This window comes from Acanthopagrus latus, chromosome 4, assembly GCF_904848185.1.
Source record: "Acanthopagrus latus isolate v.2019 chromosome 4, fAcaLat1.1, whole genome shotgun sequence".
Lineage (NCBI taxonomy): Eukaryota > Metazoa > Chordata > Actinopteri > Spariformes > Sparidae > Acanthopagrus > Acanthopagrus latus.
Genome location: NC_051042.1, coordinates 32787148 through 32805284, shown reverse-complemented (window position 1 = coordinate 32805284; position 18137 = coordinate 32787148).

The window sequence follows — 18137 nt, the reverse complement described above, 5'->3', positions numbered from 1 at the left end:
AATTAAGGATGTAAAACGAAAAGCTTAAGTGGCTGATTAGAAGAGTGCTGATTATTTCCCTGCTGGCTGGAAATGAACGGGAGTGATTGAACAACATCTATTTGACAAAAAGCATTTTAAAATAGGTGTTGTGTTCACAGGAGACTTCAAATCCCTCTGCAATTGTCCTTTAAATCCACATACAGTCGGTGGAAACAGATACAGTCAGACGTAAACAGAGCAGGATGTATTTTGTCCCTTGTGAGCAATACGCCCCAACTCAGTTATCAGTGAGACGTCTCTGAGGACGGTCTGAATGATTTCCACTCGCTGCGAGCAATAATGAACATCCACAAACTGCTACACCACCGCTCATCTCTGGTGTCATCTCTCTCCATTAAAAACTGAACACCGCCGAGCAAAAACACATCTACTGGCTGGATCACTCCTCAACACATTCGTTCCATTTGTTGACAATTACTGTAAAATCAGTGAGTAGACTATTGAATACTGCTCAAAGATAATGAGACACATTTCCAATGAATCAACTCCTCCCGAAACCCCCACCAGCACCCTGTAATTACAGCTGCTACACCTTCTAAAGTTTTCCAATCTAGCACTGTATCTGCACAATTTACATCATATTGGCAAAGTTAAATAAATTCTGGGTTGCCTTTAAAACAAACCTTAAATTTCAGACAGCAAATTCAGTCAGGGACCAATCGAATTTGCTGTGATAAATACTGTCACATGTCAGTCTTATTAACTGTACCTTCCTGGCTTGTTAACGTTTAAATGTTTGAAAAATACAGTATCTTTGATAACCACTCCCCTGTTATGATGTAAAAGAGAATGAAGCTAGAGCTACATGATGCAATCCAACAGTAACGGCACCAGGCTTTGAAGCCAACTTTTGCAGTGGCCAAACAACGTGATTACATCACATCCTGCACGGGTCTTATTTTGCAAAACCTACACCTGCCTGTACCCGCCATACTAATAACCACATCAAACCCGTTTTCTGACAGTAGCAGAATTACATTCCGCACCTGAGCCGACCAGCTTTAAAGTGATACCGACACCGACCTGCATCCGAAGGAAAATTAGACAGATGCAATTTTTAAAAATGTAAGAAAAAAGAAAAAAGTGAAAGTGCCAGCGTGGGGAGTGGGAGTTCTGGGAGGGCGCAAGCACACATGACCAAGCTCATATGAAATATAAAATGCTTATCATTTTGAAATGCTGGCATATTTTTGTAGATGTGTCACTAATAATGTTTTTTTCTTTTTGCACATGACGCCTTGAAAGACTCAGACTTCCGACCCGATCCGCAGCCGTGTCCGACACATATTCCACATAAGCTTACACTGCGAAAGACGTGTCTGTAAAACGTTGTTTTGTGGTAGCAGGTAGTGTCTTTGGCAACTCAATATGAGGAAAGAAAGATGAATTTATATGTGTTAAAGTCGCCATGGTCTGTCCTACCGACGCTTTGTCACACACCTCGGTTTCTAACCTGTGATTGAACAATGGCTGTTAGCTTGTTTAGTAGCAGACTGCTGCCTGCTGACTAAAACATACTAGAACTTAGAAATTAAATTAGTGGAAAAACAAATCCTCTGGGGTGTCTTTTAATCTGCATGACAATGTGCAGAGATTAACCTGGATACAAGACGAAGAAGGACAAGAGGAGGAAAAAAAATACCACATTCTCTCAAGGTCAGTGAAGTGTGCACATCTGTGCTGTTATTGAGTAAAGACAGAGCTCCCACGCTGCTCTCCTGAGGCTCTCTGATAGGCTGGCTCTCTGCCGACATGTTACCATGTGAATTAATGGTAACAAAGACAGAACACCACACAGCACATGGTGCATCTGAGTGTTGCTTTACTTTGCCAGAATAGTACAAGAGGAACACTGCAGATTATATAAACACTGCTAAATACCGACATCGGCTTGTTGGCAGCAAAAGCAAAACAAGGGGGTGTTTTTTTTCTTCCCTTATTTTTCTATAAGCTTGTTTGGATCCACAAGTAAGAACCACAGGGGCGGATTTAGTCATTTTGCGGCCTCGGGCAAACACAGGCACAGCGCCCTCCACATCGTTTGTTTCCACCTTTTTCAGTTGTGATTAACACCCACTTGTGACGTCTTCTCTTCACCATCACTGCCATCATGTCCAGACATCTGGAACTGCCTTTCTGAAAAAAACACAACAAAACTCATTCATTTAAAACAAAGAAAAAAGGCAACCAGTGGAAAAATCTTATGACTATAAACGATATGATCTCTGGATGATGTTTGATACATTTGATAAATAAAGTTAATTTACCTTCACAGAGTTTCTCAGGTTTAGGCAGCAGCCACCAGGTCCAGTCAGTTCTATACACACAGAACACAGTGTAAAGCTTTTACACAGTGGTGTAAGGTAACTAAGTACATTTCCTCAACTACTTTACTTGAGTGTTTCTGTTTCACACTTCAGCAGTAGAGCTGCACGATATTGGAAAAAACTGATATTGCGATTTTTCTAAAACTCTGTGATATATATTGTGATATGAAAAAAATACAGGAATTTTCATCAGATGACCTGAATAGCACTTTATGTGATGCTTCACTGCTGCCATCTTGTGGCCAATTAACCTGCACTGATCTTACTTTTTTGTCGTACTGAGCTGTGTGGTACCATCGTAAATGGTCAAATAAATTAGTTGTGTTACCTCTGGTTGTGGCAACAGATGCAAAACACTGTCAACACAGAACACGTGTTTGGTCAATATCATCCTTCTTGTAGCCGAAATAATTCCAGATAACTGACGTTGCTTTTCTTTTTGGCACCAAGTCTTCGTTTTCCGCGATTTTCTTGTAGTTCATTGCTCATTTTTTCAATGTTGTTACCAGCAACTGACTCCATGTGCAGGGGCGTGATCTGCTTCGGCACACTGAATAAGAACTACTGTGATTGGTGGATCGATGTGTGTCAGGTACCCTTAAAATTAGATAAGGTCATTTGCCTCCTACATGGCAGGTCCTGCGATGACGATGCTCAAACAATATAATCATGCAGATCTATTCAGCAGCTTTAATTACTTTTAACATCAGTATTTATCTCCAAATGATGAATTTGACACAAACATTTGTGATAAACTGAAGGATCAGATGTTCTGTTGATGGTTTATAGAATTCTCCTTCTTCTTCTTCATCTGAATAATCCCTCTCAGATTAGCTGGAAAATGCAACATCATAAAACTGAAAACAGGCTGTTTCTATTTATGAAAATAAATGAATAAATAAAGAAATGAAGGAATAAAAATGGGCTCAACCTTAAACATCTACTGCATTCAACTGACACAGACACATTAATGCAGCAGTGATATTAATACACAGATTAATTAATACATCAGATATAAACACTGACGGGAAAATTTTACTGCATGATGAGTACTTTTACTTTTCATACTTTACTTTAAAATACAATTTGCTGATAATATTTACATATTTTTACTTAAATCATGTTGTGAATGCAGGACTTTTGCTTTTAACAGCTTGTTTTTACGCACAGTCTGTTATTTACTTCAGTAAAGGACCTGAGTATTGATAAATATTCACTGTACTTTACATTTTGGCAGTTGTAATACTCACTGGTCGTCCTGGCTCATGGACAGTGAAGGCAGCAGCTCGTTCATGGTCTCCAGTTAGCTCGCTGTTAGCATGGCTACTGCTAGCTCAAGTAGCGCCTGCTTCGTACTGCTCTTTAGTAATGTTGTCATCAGTAATGGCCGCCGTGAAAAAGTTCGTCACCTTTAGCAGTTTTGCCACAAACTTCCTGTTTTCCTCCCGCTTCCTCCGTTTAACTTCCGCTTTCTGTTCGTTTGAACGCCGCGCCATTTAATAATCCAGTTTGCTCTGATGCCGAATAATTTACGCACATGCGCAGTACGTTGGAATAGTCCAATTTATTGGGGGGGGCTCTCATAATGGGTTAAGCATTTTGATGCCATTTTAATGCTTTAATATTCAGGACAACATGATCACTTAGTAAAAACTAAAATAAAACTTTATTAATCATAAGTTTATGAGGCCTTTTATGAGGTCATTGGTATCCAGGGCAACAACCGGCCTCTCTGTCTAATGGTACGTCTGCCTCTGAAAATCCAGGTGGACCAACATCAGATAAATGCTTAAAACCATGAAATCAAACCTTAAATCAACATTTCAGGGAACTAATATGTTTTCTTTTTCAAAACTTTATTTAGAGGTCAGTTTTATCTCTGTGTGGTCAAGAAGTAACAAGGCTTAAGAGTATTTAGCTCAGCTCAAAACACTGGAAGTATTGGTCAAATGCAGCTACTAGTTACTATCATTGAATGAATCATATATATCAATATCACCGTATGTGCAGAGTACTGTGTTAAACTACCTTTGTATGATTTTCACCAAATAAACTGCAGAAGGACTGCTGGGCATTATACAACGGAAGAGGGTGGTGTCTGTTAACTATAAAACATTTTCACTATCATTTAAAACTCATTTGTTTATCGTCACTTTCCTAATGTTTTGCAAATGACGCCTCTCAGCTGCGACTTCCTCAAGTTGAAAAAATGTCAGAATTTCCATCTAAATAAGATAATCATCTTGCCTGTAGAGTGTCAAAAGCAATTACATATTTGTTCATTTCATATCATAAAGTTATCTATCTATCTATCTATCTATCTGAATAAATAATTTTAAAAATGTCTGTAGAAGCAAGCTACTTGATGGCCCTGCAAATTTGGCTGGATTCTGTTTGGCTTTTGGTTTTTCGGTTGTTGTGTGGATGATTTTTGAAATCAATATATTCCTGGTACATCTCGTGGTCCATCATTCTCGGTGTTCTTCAGTCTCGTTCAAGTTCATCATATAGTTTTTTCCTCCTACAGCTGAGCACAACTTCAGCTGATATTATGTGAAGATCGCCCAGACTGGAGTTAAAAAAAACAAAAAAACAGGGGGTTTTCCCAGGAGACCTGCGATATATACGCTCGAGCTGAGACTCAGAAAAGATACATATTGGTTTTTCTGATGCTGCAGTAACCCTTGTGTCACATTGCTGCCCTGTTCACCAGCGTTCTGCTCCATCACACTGATCAGAGCTGACAGGAGCTCTAAAGCTGCTGAGCCTCGGCTCCTGGACCAGCAGCTATCGACTGGCTGGTCATCAGGACTCCAAGGCATCTAAATTGATCTTCACGCGTAAAGGAACAAACACAAAGTCGGCAGTTCTTGCAGTGGGAGCCTTCATTAAATAGTAAATCAGCTCTAAACCAGGCGGAGGAATCACCGTTGCACTTCACGTCGGGAAATATTGCAGCAGGTGTTTCCAATAATCTGCCAAATGTGAAACACCTGCCGTGAAATTAGAAAACATCTTCATTCCGGGCGACTTCGCTGTGGCTCCTTATCACCAGTCTGTTGGGTTCACTGAATCCAGGAGGTGTTTCATGATGAAGTCATATTTCACTGTTTTTATTCTATTACACTTCTCTCAACCTGCCACACTTGCTTCTACATAATCAGATATTTTACGTTCAGTTTGTCCCTTATTGTCTCCGTCTTATACATTTGAGCTGTGTGAGGCTGGAGGCACGATTATGACTTTCTGATTAACTTAAACAGAATCTAAACAGGACTTCTTTTCAGGTGGTTAATCAGATTCTCAGAGTTCAGCATTTGTTGAAATGTTTGTGAGGAAGAAAACTGAGATGACTTGAGTATTTTCCCACCTGGTTGTTGATGTTTGGCCAGTTAATAAGAAATAACAAAAAGAAAGTAAACAAAATTCTTCAGCTGTATAATGAGCAATATTTCTACAAACCTCTGTTGCTTTTGTCAGGTTTTATATGCTTTTTGTTTCCTGCTTTAGGGAGCAGGCGTCAGTGTTTATGTTTGTTGTATTTATGAGTGTATCTTCAGATCCACACTGTATACATCTGTTTGGTCCCCAGGTAAGCCTTTTGTTTGTCAACACCCCCCCCCCGAAGGTTTGTAAGAGCTCCGTGGAGGAGAAGCTCTCCCCTCATTACCTCCATCTGAGACGCCGCTAATGACAGCTTCACAGTGAGCCGCATAATGAGCTCAAATGAATTGTGCTCTCTTCTATGGCAACACTGTGAATCCCATAACAAAGCCTGAGCACTGAGCAAAGCTACTCAACCACAACACACACACACACACACACACAACACACACACAGCCATTCACTCTAAAACAAATTAATGGACTAAAAAAACCGAACGCACGAGTTGAATTTTAAGTGAAAAGGCTGCACGTGATGGCGAGCGAGCGGCCCAGACATCAAACACCTGGTGCGTTCAAACTGTCCTGTGAATCCACTCAAACATGAGCATCACGTCGTTAGACAAGGGCGCGGAGTCTAATTTGTTCACATCAGGTGTGATGAATAGAATGCAATACAATGAATGTTTACAAATGTTGATATCTTTGTTTTCAGGATTAAATATAAATTTAATGTACTGAATACACTCTTGTTGTTGAACCAGCTCAGACACCAGAATAAAACGCTGGGCGTTAATGTTTCTTTTAACCACCGACAACAGTCACGCTGACATTTCCACAATGCATCTCACGTCACGTTCACACTGTATTTAGTTGAGCCGACTCGCATGTCAGAAGGTTCAGAGGACGGTTGTCACAGCGATAAATTGTCATTGCAGTATGAGATGCATTGGTAAGGGCGGCACATGAGGATGCAGCGGCCGCCAGCTCCTCTGAGTTATGCTACAGTTTTGTTCTTTTATCCGTCACTTTCTCGGCTTTATTGCCTAAATACTTGAGGCCCCTGGAGGAAATACTGTCATCATCGTTGGAGAAGAAAGCGGGTGATTTGGATTGAGAGCAGCAGACTCTGAGACCTTCACAGCCCACGGCGTCTTTCGTCCATCTTGACCAGTCAGCTCACCCCAGGGAGTGAAGAAAGTTGAGATAAAAGAGCCATGCTAATCCAGTTTGGTTTAAAAATGGGACTCAGGCTGGAAAAACAATGTGAAATCAGAGACTGTTGAGCCAACGGAGACAACAATATCTCAGATCAAGCTGTTGCACTCGACAGGTGGAGCGTGATCTGAGCCGACAGAGCGCAGCTGCACGAGGAGAGGTGGACTCTGTGTTTATAACATCGATGCTTGGAGCTTCAGTGTTTTCCAGATGTTGAACTTTTGATATGAAGATGCCGACCACATCATGATCACCGTCTTGTTCCTGCTGTTCACATTCATCCTGACACAGATTCAAAAGATGCACTACGTGTTTATGTGTATTATTCTGTATATAAATGACTGTATATATGTTCTATGATTTGTGCAACATGAAGGAGTTTACAAACATTCACTTCATTATGTTGTATAATGATGAATAAATCACCTCTTACCTTCTTTAAGACTGTGTGTCAACATCTTTAAGACACTTTATATTTTGAAGGAGACCTCACCTTAACCTTCCCCGAGGGTTTTTTCTGCCTCAACCTAACCAGATCATAAACACAGCATTGAAACGTATCTACGGTTTGCAGAAACAAACGCTGCCAACATGTCCAGGAGGTGGAGGCACCGGGAGCGCACAGAAGCCGTTTCCTCTCAGTGCTCATGTTAACCAACTGTGCAGAGCTCCGTGGGCGACTCACAATCTGCAGCGATCGCTTCGTAGTCTATTATATCTTCCCTGCCTGCCGCAAGTGAAACTGACGAAAACACACTGGTGATGTATAAATAACAGTGCCGCTGCTGTTAGTGATTGTGTGCTTTTAACATGTTTACTCATCAGAGAACAGCAGCAGAAGTCCTTCCTGCAGGTCATCGAGGCTATTCGATATGAAGTCATGAGGTTTTTAAGAACAACTGCCACACAGGTGATTAGAAAAGCGCAGAGGAATCATTGACCTGTGTGGAGAAGACGTGAATAAATGGAAGGCAAATCATTTTTATTTTTATCGCCCAAAATCACAATCGCATTGCCTCTATCTGTGGAGTGAATGTCACCCTCTGACCCTCCAATCGAAGTCAGGAAGAACCAAACAAAAAACCTTTGAACAGGGAACAAAAAAAGATGGAAGAAACATCAGGAAGAGCCACAGAGGAGAGATCCTGACATGTAATATACTGTATGTCGCGTGTACAGTTCACAAATTTCATTGACGTGAACTGAAATACATTTATTCAGCCCACAAGCAACATCGGCATCACCGAGCCTCCGTACGTGCAGTTTTAATTTTGAGCTCAGATCCAAATCAACGGCTTGTGATAAATGAGCGGTTGTAAATCCAATCTTTTTTCAAGTGTTGCCCCCCACAGCTGTGATCTAATGTTAGATGGGAAAACGCTTCTGGAGATTAAAACACGACACACTTGAAGCTGATTCTTGTGTCGAGTCATGACGGTCGCCCCTGATGCTCTGGTTCCCTTCCAGACAGTCTTTCTATTGTGCCCTTATTTTACTTTACCAGTGTACTAAAAGCAGGCCTACAATAGAGCCAGATATGAGATAGGGATGTTAGGATGGCAATATATGCCATATATCAGCATAATCCGAAGCCTGCGGGCGGATCTCCTCGCTCCTCTGAGTCCAATTATAGAGTGTGTGTTGTGTGAGCAGACAGGCTGTGTTGCAGATCAAGCGCCAGATCCAGCCAGCACCAGCCACCTCTCTTCATCCTCACTCTGACGCCCACACACACTCACATATAGAAACACATGGTCTCACACACACACACACACACACACACACACATGTGGTTGGATATTTGCTCTGATTTAATGAGGCATTCGGTGCCTCTTGCATTGTTGTTTACCGCCACATCTCTCCTCACATGTAAAGCTAACAAGGCAGAATTTTCTTAATGGTGTGAGCGAACGGACGAAAAGGAAAAATCACCACCTCGCACTCTCTTTGTCTCACTTACATCGAGCCTGCCTCTGCAAAAATAGATTCATAAACTACTAAATTGATTTGCCAGTCGTTGCCTGTGTAACATACAGCGTGACAGCCTATAATCAATAAAGGCCTGTAAATTAAATAACAACACCCTCAGAGCGAGACATGAAAAAAACATTTTCTGATGTGAGCATGTGGAGGTGAGGAGGTGCAAAGCTCTGCTGACCCATCCATCCACCCGGACCCCCTGCCCCCAACAGCAGACCTTCTCAAAGTGTTCAGGACTCGGTTTGGTACTAGGTTTGTGTGACGAAAACCAGCTCCCAGAACACTGTGTGAAGCTCGAGAGGTGGCAGGGTCCGCCACATATAAACAAAGTAAAACAGCAACGATCTTGTGTTGTCCTTTAAGTTTAGTTTGTTTATTCGGTCTCGAAAACAGAAAATGGGCAGGAAATAAATCAGTCGATGAAGATCTTTCTCTTCTCGTTACAAATTTCTTCCTCCAAAACTACAACGTGCACCTTTAACCTGTGGACGTTAGCATTCTTAGACTGTAAACCAACATGTGTTAGCATTTAGCCCCGAGCACCACACACTGTCTCAGTGCAGCTTCTCAGAGCTGCTCGTATCGACTCTCGTTTGAGAAACGCAGCAAGAAATAATAAATCACCTTAAAAAAAAAAAAAAAAGCACTTCAGCCGGCTTCCTTTGAAGTCGAGCTTATCCTCCAGTTTCTGTGCCCTCATTAAAGAACCAACAGACAAAAATGTCGCCACAGAGGCGAAGGTTGGAGGTTGGAGGCTGGGAAAGGGAGCAGAAAATGATGTGTTTTATCACTTGTGTCATTACGGTGTGATCATGGCCTGTGGAGGCTTTAAAGCCGCCGATCAGAGGCTCCCGGTCTGTAATGACACCCAGTGGAGGACAGATATTGCTCAGTGCCAGTGAACACATGTGCTCCTCACCCTCCTCCGTCACCTTCCCACCTCACTCTGATACGTCTCACTATCCGTTCCACGCTGACCAAACCTCCCCCTCCCGTCCTGGCATCCCTGTTGACAGACACCTCAGACATCAATTTTCTCCCCTGAGAATAGAAAAAGACTCAAATACAGCATGTCTCCTGGCAGATTTAGGAGAAAGAAAAGAAAAGAAAAAACCCTTCGAGTACTCAGTGTTTGTTATGCAGGTGTAGAGTCTGGCAGTGAAACAGCCTCTGGTGCGCTGATCTTCCTCTTAGGACATTTTTCATATCAGGCTTTTATAAAGACGTGCACATAGAAATGCAGGTCCATGCACAAGGTGTCTGAACGCTTTAAACAAAATCCTTGTCGAATTCTCTGAATCAGAATTATCGAGCGATTGATCTGATACCTTCAAACTGGCAGTGACATGGCGAGCGTGGAGCTGCGGCGACTTGGAGCGTGAAACGAAACCTTTGTTCAGTTCTGGAGGGCTGATTGCATTTACCTGCACCTCCCTCGCTCACATGTGCTGCTAGACCAGGAGCCCAGATAGCAAAATGAATAGGGAGCCACTCAGGACCCAGGGCATTAAAGCAACATTATGTAGAGACTGGCATAACCCTAACCCCCACACCACCGACGCAAACACAAATCTCAGGTTGTCAGATGTAGTGTAGTTACAAACTACAAACAAAACTTGTTACGTCATGACAATGTTAAGTGTTGAAAACTTGACCCGACCCGCGCACAGAAGTAAAAAGACATACTAATAATAATAAGCTGTATTTCTATATCGCCTTTAATAAACAGAGTTTTCACAGTGATCTGACAAACAGCTCAACAGTTGGACAGAAGTAAAAACACAAAAAGTAAATATGAGTCATTACAAGGAAAATGAAAAGGGAAAAATGCAATAAAACAGAAAAAGAAAGGGGGATACTGGTTATGCCAAAAAAAAGAGATATATGAAAGAATGAAATCAGTAAAGGACGATAAGACGATGACATCACATCAGAGGAATTAAGAACAGATAAAAAGATGAAGAGCAGTAAAAAGAGAATAATCCAGGATAATCCAGTACAACGGTAAAGGAATAAAAAAAATCAAGAAAGATAACAGTGAGTCTATAAAAGAAGTGATTTACTGACTCTGCCAGCTTTATCTCCTCAGGAAGGTCGCTCCAAAGTCGAGGGGTCCCGACGGCTGATGCTCGGTCGTCGTAGTTTTGTAATAAAATATGAAACAATTTTTAAAAACGTTGCCTTAAAATAATACTGGAAAATATCACATTGCGTGGAAGTCAGTGTTTGATCCGTACTGCTTGAGTTCTCACCGGCTCTGTCCAGTAAATAACCAGAGAAATATTGTTTTTGAATGCAGGGATCTTCTTTAGGATATTAACTTAAAAGAAATGTGTTTCCCTTAAAGCTGCTGCATCTTTAAAATCGGTGTGACCGTCTCACTTCTTTACAGACTTTGATCTTCAATGAATGATAAATGTCACAGTGCACATGAGTCATTATTTACATGTTTGTCAAAGACACGGATGCGTTTCAGTGAACTCTTATTTTTCTATACGCACCTGTTCAGGTTTTCATTATGTATCTTCTTCTTGCTCCTCTCTTCTCTTCTCTCCTCATCACTTCCCTGAGACTCAGGTCAGATCCTGGTCACAAAACATCTTCTCTCTCCCGTCTGTCATGATCCCACCTGACGTCTTCTCTGACTTCATATCACCCTCCTCCTCCTCCTCCTCCTCCTCCTCTTTCAGTCCATCCATCCCAGCAGCTCCTATCTGTCCGCCCGCCTGTTAATCTTTTCTGGTCCCTCGTGAAGCCGATCCCATTCACACCCCGGAAGAGAGAAACACCTCTGGAAGTGTGTGTGTGTGTGTGTGTGTGTGTGTGTGTGTGTGTGTGTGTGTGTGTGTGTGTGTGTGAGAGAGAGAGAGAGAGAGAGAGAGAGAGAGAGAGGGTGAAGAGGTAACACCAAAACAAGACGGGCCAAAAGATACAGATTTGGATTTTGATAGAACTTCAGGGACGCAAACTAATGAAGACAACAGGGAGGCAGTTTAGAGAAGAAGAAAGATGTTAGAATACATTTTAAGTAGCAGCGGGAGTCGTCTTCTCTGCGTGTGATGGTGAATAAATATCAGACTGATGGTTAGACACTCACTCAGCAGAGCCGGAGCCAACAGGTTATTAGCTTGGATTTAACATTACACATTAAGTGTTTCTTAAGTGTGGATCCTCTCAACTGACTCTCATGCAAAGCAACAACATTATTCCCCAAATGTTGAACTACTCGTTTAAAACAAGTCATTGCAATTAAATTCCAGCAGTCCTAAAAACAAAACAAAACAGGGACCTCATCTGTTTTCCAGAATCAGATTCAAACATTAAGATTTCCCCCCTCACTCATTTCATACGCAGCTGAACATATTTCTATTACTTCCGTGACTGTATTGAATATTTATGATTGTGCTCCTGTGGTGCAGTAACGATGCAGCTTTAACAGTCACATTGAAATTGGATATTTCTTTTCATGTCGACTGCATGACCCATTTCTGGGGCTGAAACTCAGACGGCAATGGTGGCAAAGCACTGTTTGTGTCCCATGATGATGATGATGAACCAGGTTTCCATCCACAGTCCACAGAGACAGCAAAAGAAAGTTCAAACAGCTGGTAGCATTACAATAAACACGACAGAGGAAGTCAAACTTTATACAGCTGAAAACAATGGAGGGAACACAACATTCATGTCTCTCCATCGCTCTGTCAATACTTTCTGTCGCTTCATTGATAAGTCACAAGTTTCATGTTCATCGCGATTTATTCCTAACTTCTGTTTCTGACACTTAGTTCTTTTTGTTTGTCCCAGCTGTTCCTGAACGCACCACAAAGACAGTTGATTGTTGAGTCTCATTCCCAGGACGTCAAATAGACACATGTTGGGTTGGTAAAGCGTCCCGAGCAGCAACAAAGAGAGAAAATCAGAAACTCTCTGCAGATACGAGACACTAACACGCCTTTTCTCCACATTCCAGCCTCCCTCTCTGTCTGTTTACGGCTTCTTACGGCTTTTACGTCTTTGTCTCATCTCGTCTCTGATTGGTCCACATCAGTCTTGTTTTTCAACATTTCCACTCAAGTTTTGAACAAACTGAAAACACACTCAGTCAAAGCAGTTTTGCTCTTAATACTTTTATGGCACAAGATAAATTATATTTTAAACTTTAAAAAAAAAAGGCAAAAACAACACATGCAGCTGTCAGCCAATGACACGTCAGCATCATCTTTCAAAAACATGCCTGAAAGACCTGAAACAGAAAAACCTTGTGTCTCCTGTCTGTGGGCTCCAGCTACAAACTACCCCATTAGTGGTGAGTCCTGACATGAATGAATGCTTGTGTGTGTGTGTGTGTGTGTGTGTGTGTGTGTGTGTGTGTGTGTGTGTGTGTGTGTGTGCAGACTCTCAGTAGTTTGGTATACCATCAACCTTCACCGACGCATTCTCTCCTGTCCTCCGTTAACGTGCTGTTGCTAAGATACCAGCCGCTCATTTTTACTCCTCCACACACAACCGGCTTCTGTGTGTGTGTGTGTGTGTGTCTATGTGTGTCTCTTGACTATCCTTGACACACACGCACACCTTTGTATAAATCATACCTCCACGCCCATTCGTCACCTTAAAGGTCACACTGACAAGGAGGAAAAGGTGTTTTTTCCGCTGCCTCCCACTCGCCTGCAGACACATTCCTGCCTCCTGAAACATGCACACAAATTAAACAAGCGCATGGGACTGACCTGAGAGCAGCTGGGACCGCTTCAAACAACATTAACACGCAGAAACAAAATGCCATCATGTCACAGTTCTCCATTAAAAATGTGTTTGTTTCCCACCACGAGCATATGGCCCCCAGTAGCCATCGAATACGTGGAGGGAGAGCAAAGACTTCTGGGACGCAGCGTGCTGCTCTTGAATGCTAATAAAATAATATATGATTTGAGTCGAAGTCATCAGCGTGTCTTCTGCATGCAGCTTTGATCACTTTCAGGAAAGATGATTTGGTGATTTTACTTTACCTGCTTTGAAAGAGAAAGGGGGGGAGGGAGCGAGCGAAAAAGGGAGTGCACCTGAAAAATACTGCCTTCTACCAGGAGTATATATTCTCTTCGTGTCTGTGATGAATTCTGCAGATACAGACATTAACACAGTAGTGCCACGCTGGTAAAATGTTGATAAGGCTGTCCACAGAGCGTTTTTCGCAGAAAATGCGCCCCTGCAGTCTCGTCTGAGATCGCTACCCGGCTGTGTGGCAGCTCGGAGCCATTTACATCACCACCAAAATACAAAGTGAGACGTTCCGCCACACAAACGCACCACTTACATAAAAAAGATGTACATAATTGTCATTCAAGCTGTCAGTAGGCCAAAAATATCTTCTTCAAATGAATTTAAAAAGTCTTTGTCACCTGCACTTCACTTTGTTCCTGTTGTAAGTATCACATCAGCATTTCCACAATACGTTCATATTAAGCGTATTTTAGCTGACGTCCATGTCGAGAGGTGGACGAGATGGTGGTGTGACGGCCGGGCACTGAGCAAGAGACCAGTGATTGAACTGGTGTTTTAACATTTTCAAAGCCTGAAACCACTGTATATTAAAATAAGACATGGGGACATTTCCCAGCAGTGTTAGTGGTGAAGATGCTTTTAAGCGAGAGACCACTGTTCAAGCTGACATTTCAACATTTGCCAGCATGATACCACTGGATATTTAAACATGACTGGGGGACCTTTTCCAGCCGTTGGTTTCAAGACAGCTTCCAAGCTGGAGACCACTGTTTGAGCTCACATTTTAACATTTTGTTAGCATGATACCACTTGATATTTAGACAAGACATGGGGACATTTCCCAGCCGTGGTTGTTGAGACAGCTTCCAAGCTAGAGACCACTGTTCAAACTGACATTTCAACATTTCGTAAGCATCAAATCACTTGATATTTGGACAAGACACGGGGACATTTTCCAGCCACGTGTTTGGCGAGACACCTCCCAAGCTGGAGACCACTGCTTGAGCCGACATTTCAACATTTGCAAGGGTGAAACCACTGGATATTTAAACGCGACAGTGGGACATTTTGACAAAGCCAGATATTTATGAAGAGACATTGAGACATTCTTTAGCTGTGTTTGTGGTGAGACAGCTTCCAAGCGATAGACAACATCTGACAAACTTTATAAGCGTGAAATCACTGGATGTTTAAATGAGACATGAGGACATTTACACTGGGTTGATATCACCGTGATCTGGATGAAGGAAAATGTACATTCTGTGTGTATGTTTCTGTGTCAGTGAGGGATCATGAGTCACGGCTTTGTTCCACTGAAACTCATGTAATCCGGCTTAATCCTTTATTTATTTAAGATTATGAAAAACTGTGGAGCTCAGAGTTAAATTCCACCCTTCAAACTAAAATAATTGGCTGTATGTCACCAGAACAGCAGTCAGCGCAATCTGATTTGTGATCAAACGGCGCTGGTTGAGCAATCACTGACTTATTCTTGCTTGCTTGTTGCTTATGAGGAAACACACCCCAGAAAACAACTGTTCACCTGGGCTGAGCAGTCGTGTAATATTAACCAGGAGACTTAAGTCTGTAAAACCGTCCACCTCTTGCTATAACACACACACTCAGAGTCAGACACTGTAGGGATTGCTGGTGTTTGTCTGTACACATTTGTACCCGTATGTGAGTGTGTGAATGCCTGCAGCACATTAGATGAGAGGGACGCCTCTCAAAATAAATCTTTCTGTGGAGAGCCACTTTCTGCTGGCGCTAAAAAATTTCGCCTAATTTTAGTTTTTGCCAGGGAAGCGATGAGAGCTGGGAGACGAGTCCCAGCGCTGCTGAGTGATGAGTCACTTCAGTCAAATAAACAACGGAGAGAGTGAGAGAGTGAGAGAGCAGCTGAAGGAAAAACTAGAGAAATGATCTGTTTATGAGGACTGTGCATGCACTTGATGTCAGCTACTTGGATGAGGAAGTTGGAGAATATTTGGCTTTCAGAGCTGCTAAAAAGCTTGTCGTCATGTCGGGGAAATCTAGTTTTCGGTTAATAAATGTTCCAGTGGACAGGGATGTGTTCCTCTGTTTGTTTTCACACGAGCTGCATGCCTCCCTCTCCGTCACGACAGCTGCCTCAGTTGTTTTTATCTGCTCGGTCAGCCGTCTGTCACAGACTCTGGATGCGTCCCATGTCACCAAATCCCACCCTGCATTTCATGTTGAACTGTCCCGACCTGCCATTCTCCACCAGATGCCCCACGGACCTACCCATCAATCCTGGCCACCTTTGACATTCCCAAATCATCCCCATCTGCTGAGACATCTGCCTCTCATGATGTCATCGGTCTTTCCAGTGTATCACCTGCTCACCAGCCCCTTAACTTCACCAGTTTGTCACGTTGTCGTCGTCATTCACTTGTGCTCAGGCCATCTGTACCGATCCTGTTGTTTTGTCTGAAATCTGCTGCTTGTTTTTGAACCGTCTGTCTTGGATTTGCTGACTTGTTTGGACTGCCATCTCTGGTTAAACCGTCAAAAGAAAACGTTAATGCTCTAACTTATAATTCTAAAGTGAACACAGATTGTACAGACGGATGTAGACAAATGACATTATCTAAATAAAGATTGGTTCCCTGCAAGCCTCACTTTCACTACACTGCTCAGTCTGCTGGATTTTTCCCGGAAAGATTTGATAAAATATCAGAACAAAGGGAGCGAGTCTTCCAACAAGAAGAGACCTTGTTTTCCCCGGTCACAATCCCCAAGCATCGGTGGAACAACTGGAATAACTGTGCAAAAGAAAAAGAAGCCTGCTGATGGAGGAGGCAATGAAGGTGAAGAAGGACAGTGACAGAAACTGACGTTAGCCGTAGTCACACACAGCGAGAGTTGACTTCCTGGGAACTCACAACTGATGAAACATGGTGTGTCCATTTGTGTCCTTAATCCTAGTGTCTCATACATGGTGTTGTTGTTTTTCAGCCCCAAATAAAGGACAAAATGTGAGGATTTGTTTTTACTACTTAGTGTTACCGCATAAATATCAAGATTCATCACTTAAGTTGTTTACAAAAATAGAGAAAATGTTTTAGCTGGCCCTCATTTGCTCTTTGGCCTATTTTCCCCGACTTCCCACCAACAGATATCAGCTAACAAACAAGTTGTGTGCTGAGTTATAACCAACAATGCTAAAACTGCATATGACTTAAATGCTGAAGGTGGAGAAAGATCTGTGTGGATGTGGACCATCGAGCAGTTTGAGTTATGAGGAACATCATGTCTTTAAATGCTGGATCAGCATGAATCACAGTGAGGCTCTAAAAACAGACAGCGTTGTACTGCGTGTCCATAATCTGCTGTGTTGGTTTAAGGTTTTAGATATTCACCACTGCTCCTGAAGGCATCTATGCACACAGATTATTGTACAAAATCATGTTAAAATTGATTAAAAGAAACCCTACGACTGAAGCACGTCTCCATCTATTTATTCACGGATAAATTAATCTTGTAGATTGCCTTATAACGCTTTTGGAGAAACTTCAACCAAACCTTATTTTAAACGTCACATGGAGATAAATAAGCGTGTACGGTTGTCGGCAATCCCTCCTGTGGAGCTGTGGTAGATTAAGAAAAGTGACACAAATCCACACGTAAACCTCAGACTGATCAAAGGGCACAGTGTCATGGCATTTCCAAATATAAAAAAAATATCTTAAAGCTTATATTGAGAGTGTACGAGAATAGATGAGCCGACACAGTTCACAGCGTCGCAGCGTGTGCTCCGGTCTGCTGTTCCTGACAGCAGTTGGTCTCGGTCCTGTCTACAACCTGCCGGTGACAGAGTATGAGTCAGTGTGATGCCTGGATTAAAACTGCCTGAGCAAGGGGCAGACAGTTTTAGAAAATGTGTGACTGAAAAACATCAACTAAACTTGGAATTTTTAGGCAGTTGTACATTACAGGAGCATTTTTTTTCTTTTGGTGCTACTTTATATTTCTACACTCCTACAACCAAGAGCTACTAATCAATACGAGTTACTTTTCAGACTCTTCTAAATGTACTTTTTGCAGCTGCAGAGGAATAACCTGTCTTACTGCTAATTTACCCAGTGGCATTAAACTCACAAAGTTCAACTGAAGACACAAAGCCTCATTTTCATGTCAAAATGTTTTAAATTACTGTTCCTTT